We start from the raw sequence: 8199 nt of genomic DNA, 5'->3' as shown, positions 1-8199 counted from the left end.
AACAGGCCTAGGTGGTCCAAGTTTAATAGGAGGACTACCTAGGCTTATTTAGTCCTCTTCTTCAGTCAATAAACTGGATAGAGTACCATGGGACCAGTTCCAGGGCTTTTTCTCCAGTTTCTTGACTGGAGAAAAAGACCACCTAAGCCTAGGTGGTCTATCTAATAAAGTTTGACCACCTAGTCTTAGGCCTTCAAGGCTGTTGTCTATATACCACCTAAGCCTGGGTGGTCAAATTTGATTACATGGACCACCCAGGCTGAGGTGGTCCTCTAGTGTTCATGTTTGTCATTGTGTCCTTTGATTGTGTTGCCTTTAATGAATTTTGTAATGGCAATATCAGTCATTGATATTGACTATGTGTACCATTGACTATGTGTACCATTGAGCCAAATCCCAGTCCACAACCGGTCACATGACCTTTTGTGTTTTGTTGTTTTTTACGTTTGTGAATTTTGACATGTTGAAAATTTGATTTCTTGAAATTTTCGTGTATTATTTGTGCCAAAGTGCCAAGTCAATGGTTGTAATTTGAGTTGCGGTTTGCAAACAGGAGAAACTGGCAGAAAGTTTGGTTTTATCCCCAATACAGGGGGTTTCAGACCGGTATTTGAGTTAAATCTGATGTTTAATCCAGTTTTGTCAATTTCTGACCCGGGGATTCGGAAATTTCCAATTTTGAAATTCTATTTGTCACTTTGACACACCTCGCATTCCGTAGTTATGGCTTGGCAGTACGTTGACTGAGAAACACTTCAAGCTGTGTTTCAATCTTAATACTATTTCAACCCAGTACTATGGTTGGAACGACGGTGAGTATTCTAGGAATCTGATTGATCTGTCTGCTGAGGCACAAAATCCATCAACAGCGGAAACATTGTATCGGTGAGGTGATATCCAGAAATGAGTAAGGTTCGGTAAAGCGCCAGTGTTTAAATCTAAGCTTTCTAAATCACACACTCTAAGTGATAGTGACTGTAAAGACGGTGTGTCGTTTAAAACAGAGATTACAGAATCATGATCATTCCGAATGTACCCTACGCGCGCTCCTTCGATGATCAAGGTCTTCAATTTTTTGATTTGCTTCATTGCGGTTAACAACGGGCTTGAGAATCCAACTGAGCGTTTAAAATTCAATCTGAGTTCTTCAAGATTTCTACCACATAAGCTGATGATCTCACTTGCATTGTGCATGAGGATGCAACTCGATTCGTGGCCGAAGTGCTCGTATTCGTATTGACGGCTACATTCGTCAGATAGATCCCAAATCTTGTTTTTCTGATCTTTGAGAGGCAGATAAATAAGTTGTTGTAGTGAAAGTCGACGTAAGTTAGAAAAATGCGAAAACCTCATGCTCCCTTCCCAAACTCTCATCACGTAACGGTTGATCCATGGGGTTCTTACAAACAAGGAGCGATAAATAAAAGGTGGAACAGCATTGGCCCAAGTTCTAGATAATAAGCGTAATCTGAGCAAGTAAACGATGGATTGATGCTCGAGGAATGGTTGGTCTGCGCTATTAGATTCATCGGTTGGTGTTGTAGCCAGTGCTTTGCCGAGATGATGGACAATGCATTCTATAACTTCTAGTGGGATAGTAATACTGTGGGACATTGTTCTACCCTACGACTCTGACTGTGAATCACTCAGCAGAAACAACTATGAATTGGCCTTTGGTAATCTCTTGAAGCTCACTATCCAGTGTATATTATACAATATTATCGCTCAGTGTGCTGTTCACTATAATCCAATCTCTTTGATTTAAAGGAGGTTTCATGCTCAATTTTTCACATTTTGTGGATTAATAAATAAAGTACCATCACCCGACTACACACAAAGCAGCCGATGCTGTAATTCCAAGCTAACCGATATCGATCTGGGTCGCAGATCAAATCATTGACCTACAAAGATGGTTTCCTCATGAAATGATGCGTTCGAAAAGGATTGTGCTCGGCAATTGTGTTATCTTTTGATGATCCAATCCTGCCCCAATCAACCGAGAACTGCCTACAAAGAAGACGCCATACCATCAAATTATAAGTAGAGCCTTACCTTGATTGTAAATATGTTTGCTTTGATGTATCAGCCATAACTGGCACGCTTTCATCAAATCGTCAGTCACAAGCTATTCAAAAGGACGCTCTGCAGGTTTTGAACTACTCACAAATTCGAATTAGAGTATCATTGATTTTTGATGTGAATTCCGCAATGTCTTTCATGAGAACATGTTTATTATGTATTTATAAACCCATGAATAAAAGTTATTATACTTGTCACCCTCAGTATATGTATGACTTCGATAGGTCTTCACGTGGTTCGACATACTGTCGAATATAGATTACCGTCGAACATATGGTATCAGTTTGAGACCGTCGCTCAATACCTAATGAGCTGATGAGACTTCATACGTAAATTTAATAGTCGGTCATATTTTTGAAATAATCAGGGCAAACACCAAATTGCTCGGATTAATGTCGAGTAGATACAATCGGTGTTGAAAAAGATGATTGGGATTTGGACTTTGCCAAGAGAAACTTGTACCAGACTGAAACTCCCCATGAACGCATGACTCAATTTTACACAATCACAGTTTTCAGATGGAAATACATGTGGCAATCATCTACTTGAAAGATATAGATCTGAGCCGGATTAATTGATATCGTCGCTTGACGGGACGATTTGCCGTTGGTACACTATCGGACTACAAAGTGACTCAAAAATGAAATATGCATCTGACGATTTGAAATCGCGAACCAAGACACAAAGCCCCAGATCTAAAAGTAATAAAAGTAATATGGAGGAGGTTTAGGACCTGGACTGTGAATGTTTTTCTATGCAGTCGATGAAAGAACCTAACGTGCGGATTAAATGAAACACCTTTTACCAAATTACGCCACACGCTGGATCAAAAGGTGGCACAACTGTTCACATCCAGGTGTTAGTTGTACGGGCCTGGCAATCGTATTTGACAGAAAAGTTGGATGCACAGATATCGGATAGTGAGCATTCTCAGCATTGCTATCAATTACGCACATTTGTTAAATAAATGAGCACAGGTTTCGAATGAAAACAAAGAATCAAAGGAGCAGTTCAAAAAACCGAACTAACAGGGAAAAAACAGTTCGCGCACAAATTGTGAAGTGTTGGCTTTTCTAAGGCCCGGACAAACTACATTAAACAGATGAAATATACGACCTAACGCGCGGATAAATCATGTTTCACTCAATGACAATTCTGATTTTGAATAAATTGACGGCAGTGCTTTTTTGTCAACCGTCTGCTATGATGTTACAATTTTCCACGTTACCCGCTTTGGTCTTTGAGCCAAGTATCAGATTCCTGTTGAATATATTAATGATAAGCTTACGTCTGACTTTAAGCTAAAAAGTAGTAGCCACTTACAAAAATCTCATCATAAGTTATCTCGTTTCTAAAATGGCAAGATAATTGTTGCTCTTGAAATGCCGCGACCAGTCCAGAATCTTGAACCCCTGAATCACTGGGTGTTATGAAGATTATGTGATTGAGTTTGCTGGGGCGAATAGTAGGATTTTCTTTCATTGAAGCTAAGGTCTGCTCCCAGTTCGACTTTGATTGGACATAATCAGTAATAAAGACTTCGATGTTCTCAAAAAAAGGGCATTTGAACCATTGAAGCTCGTTAGGCCCGATGCGTGAATAAGAACAACGCAGGACTCGAAGTCGCCGGAACGTATAAACAACCATCGTTTGTGGAATGTTGCATGGGAATGCATCTATCGAGAGAGCTTCAAGCAGATGCCAAAGCGCAAAGATTGGCGACGCAGCTTTGTTTGTATGGCTAGATGAGGAAAATTCCAAAAATTTCACCCTTTTTCCCTCGAAACGACAAAAGTTAACGATAGCGTGGGTGTTGGATTCATCGGCAGAAAAAAAAAGATGTCTCAAGTTGGGGAGAGACCCGGGTTTGACAAATAGATTGTTGAGCAAAAGAAAGTCGATCGAAATTGACTCTAACGAAGGCACGACGTTGAGTAGACTAATTAACGAGTCGGAATCGTGTACGATGTGTCGCGCAATGACTGATTCAGAGCCGTTGTTGTGCCGGCGAGCAAGGATAGAGGATAGGATGAGGACCTTGAGTTTTGAAGCGCCTTTTGCAACTTCAACCATTTCTTCTGAGAAGCCAACTGGGCCGACAAATGAGAGTTTTAACTCAGTTAAATTGTGCATACATAATTTCAGGATTTGTTCAGTCTGGAATGCGTTAACAACCGCAAACGGAAACCGGTCTGGGTGTATGTGAAGGCCGACAGTTTGATGGGACAATTGAATCTCAGTCGAATTGGAATATAATATGTTTCCAATGCTCAACCTACGTAGTCGATTGAGGCCGAGATTGACAAAAGCTACATCTTGTACTTTTAAAAGGTTAATAGCCATGAACGCCTATCGTAAGTCAAGCTGTTGAAATGCGTAAGCTGCAGTCACATTGTTCCATTCTCTACCAAGCAAGCGTAATTTCAAGAGGGAGACGAGAGAAGTGTGGTTGAGATGAGGTCGGTCAGCCGTGTTAACCAAAGGACCACGAGTTGTTGTAGCAAGATCTCTGTAGAAATGACCGATAATGATTTCCACAACTTCGACTGGAAGCCGGATTGTAACCTCCATCCCTGAAAACTGGGTAATGCCTGAAGAATGGGTAAAAAATAAGTGTGGGACGACGCGATTAAGGACATCACAGACAGTTTATCTAGGCAAGGATTTGCTTACATATCAATCATTGTACAAAAATCGCCTGATGTTTTTCGCTTTCAATCAAGAAAAAAAATTGAGGATTGTATCGGTTCAGCTTAAATTCGAACATGGTCGATGGATTGCCCTAATACCAATGATAATCAGAAACGGAGTTGTCGGCTGCTTGCATTTTGATAGCTCGAGACGTTGAGCGAGTATAGTGCGTGATGTCGATACGTTGAAGTTGAACTTTGTGTTATGAAGATTTGGCGTTTATAGACTCGTAGCAGTCAAAGTCTTCTAAATTTTCAACTTCAACTTACGGATTCGTTTTCACCAGTATCTCCCACGGCATTGCCAATCATTCACCAACTATTTAAGTTAATTCACACCCGAACCCATGCCATTGTGTTCTGTGTTTTAGCCTCAATACGTGCAATCTGCTCGCTGCCTCTGTTTCATGATTGCGAAGCCAGAGTTTTACTCGGTTTTGATTACTATGTATATACTTTTTAGTATATCAATCAGGCAATCCTTCTTAAGGTCGATTCAAGAGATAATCTGACTCCCGGGTGCATTGTCTCTAACTCAAGTTCGGTCACACAGAGCGCGAAGAATATTAATCTCGTGCTTTTGCCTATGCTGCATGTAAACATTTCATTCTGAGTGCGTGGACTCGTGATGTCCATGATTTGTTGCTAACTATCATGATATCAGCACTTAGATGTTTCGGTAGTTTAAGGGGTAGTGGCCACCTGTTGGCCACCATATGCTATTGTTAATGAGCTCCTCGTATCCCAGTCTAGATTTCTTCATCGTCTTTTATCATTGGATGTCATACTTCTTAGCCTACAATTTTCGGAAGTTAAATATCTTGGTGCTAAGTTACACTTTTAATCAACAAAAATTAAAGTATGAAAGAAACATTTAACTTTTGAACTACCGAATGTTATCTACACTGTCCCTAATAAAATATATGAAAACAGATGCTCAAAGTCAATTTTTTTAAGTTTTTCATAGGAATATTGTTACGATGTTTTCAAAACGTTTTTTCATTGAAGCATCACGCAGTCAAGGCAACTTATTCAGATTGAATATAATCTGTGCCTTTGAGATTGACTCGCAAAACTGACTCGGGAATATAACTAAACTCGACGTTGGGGTGATGACCTTTTAAATTGGAATTGTAGCATGCGAAGTCGATGATCAGCCTTTATACGTGGACGTTCTGTTCCTTACACTTACAATTTGGTCAACAGCTCATGACTACGCTTTAGTTAGCCAAAACTGGATGGTACACGATGTTTGTCGTACTGGGTTCGTCCGATTCGGATGATATGCATACAGTTACGTTTGAAGCTGTGGTACATCGTGAAAGTGCAACATATAGCTGCCCATGAGAGAAGACTGGACGCGGCAGCAAGACTGTAATTTTTTCCAAGCTCTGTCCCTGACTCTTGTTAATTGTCATGCAGAACGCAGTTGCAATTGGAAATTGATACCGATAAAAAGGTATCGGGCAATCTTCGTTGCCTTCGTGTTTCAATTTGATCTTGGGTAGGCTGATTATCGATCCTTTTGCCTCTCCAGTCAATACTCGGCATTGAAGGGCATTCCTGCCACAATCCGTTACAAGTAGGCGAGTCCCATTGCAAAGACCCTCTCCTATCATTAGGTTCCTCAAAACCATTACGGAAGTGCCAACTTTAAGGTTCAATTTATGCCTTGGGAATCCGGCAAAATTGAATGAGTTTAGGACATCGGTTGTAACAGGGTGTGTAAAAGTTTCATCTATGCGATCAATGGAAGTCGAGGTATGACACTGGCCGGGCAAACATTCCAGCACTTGTCTGTTTATTTGAGCTACCGTGTTATTAAGTGGAGTTATGATGCACCGATTGGAATAAAAGTTGGTCAGGTCTCGCCAATTTCGTTGTCGGATGAGGTCAGGGACTACGCCGTACTCTTGTTCAAGAAGTTGTGGACTGCATATTTCAGGTGGTCGAATAATTGTAACATTGCAGTGAGATAGCGGTACACAGGCCGCATGGTCCTCTTGGAGTCGGCCTGATCCCAACTCTAACAGCCATCTGGCGAAACTTGCATTCGTCCGATCTTGATTCGCGGATAACGCACCAAGTCGTATGTTGACTGACAAAGCAAACCGATGGATTGATTGCCATAGGTAGGACGATTTCAGTGTAGCTTCAGCTTGTTGCATCAAGTTGGATCGTCTAACAATTGGTAAGGTTTGGCGGAAGTCCCCAGCGAATAGAACTACCTTGCCTCCGAATGGTAAGTCGACTCCGGTGAAGTCACGAATCGTTCGGTCAACGGCTTCTATTGCATGCTTATGCTGCATAGAAACTTCGTCCCACACAATGAATTGGACAACATCTAAATTACGACTGAGGGAGTCATGGCCTGATATATCGCAGATCGAGTCGTCGTACACTGGTATTGGTATCTTAAATGCACTATGGGCAGTGCGTCCATGCAACAGTAGTAATGAAGCGATGCCAGCTGCTGATACGGCTTCGAATGGGATTGCATTAGCATTGCAATAATGAAGTATACAGTTTAAAACAAATGTTTTTCCTGTTCCTCCTGGACCGTCCAGAAATCCCAAGTAGGGCATTTTGTTTCGAATAGCTTCGCATATTGGTATAATCACGGCCTGTTGTTCGTTTGTCATTAACCTTAACATTGATGCATGTTTGCGCCTGCTTTCATCGGGATCAACCATGCGGCTGAGTCTTCTCCCAGTATCGTTTGGGAGATCTAAATCTAACAAGAGATCTTCGTCGACAGGACGCAACCCGACATTTTCTAGTGATCAAAGCTTCCATACCGATGATGACTTTTTCTAACAGGAACAAACCATAATTTTGAATATGCCTTTCAGTTGGACGGGCCAAGGGATTCAGTCGCCGTATCTCTCTCTCGCAGTCATCTGTCAAATCAGTAACGTGATCGTCCCATAAGTTAACGGGCGCGGCTGGTGGGCTATGTACTAAAATGATCGCCAGCATGCTGCGGAGTTGGTGTCCGGTTTTCCAGACAGCAGCTTCGGTTAACGAATTATGATAGTGTTGATCGCCTAACAGCAGTCCTAGACGGTCTGCCGCTTCACGGAAGGTATTGAAACAAATCCCATCAATTGTCCGAAGATCTTCAAACGAAGTGGGTCCTGGTACATGGGATAACAACAATCTCAAATAATACACGTCGCCGCGTTTAACATTGGCAAAGTATATCCTGCCAATGGAAACTACACTATTCCGTCGTGGTTTTAATCTCTTCGATTTTTGGTCCCATGTAAAAAACTTAGTGACATCTTTGTATTTCAAACTACGAATGGATAAGTTGGAGCCAGGTAATGGTGTGTCTGCCGCACAGAGTCTAAAAAATTCAGTCAGGGTTGTGCGTTCTGCGCGCCCGGTTTCGATAGCTCGACGTAATCCGGCGTCGTCAACAAAATAT

This window comes from Melampsora larici-populina, assembly GCF_000204055.1.
Source record: "Melampsora larici-populina 98AG31 unplaced genomic scaffold MELLAscaffold_110, whole genome shotgun sequence".
NCBI lineage: Eukaryota > Fungi > Basidiomycota > Pucciniomycetes > Pucciniales > Melampsoraceae > Melampsora > Melampsora laricis-populina.
The sequence above is the reverse complement of the archived record's forward strand: the minus strand, read 5'-3'. Positions refer to the sequence as shown.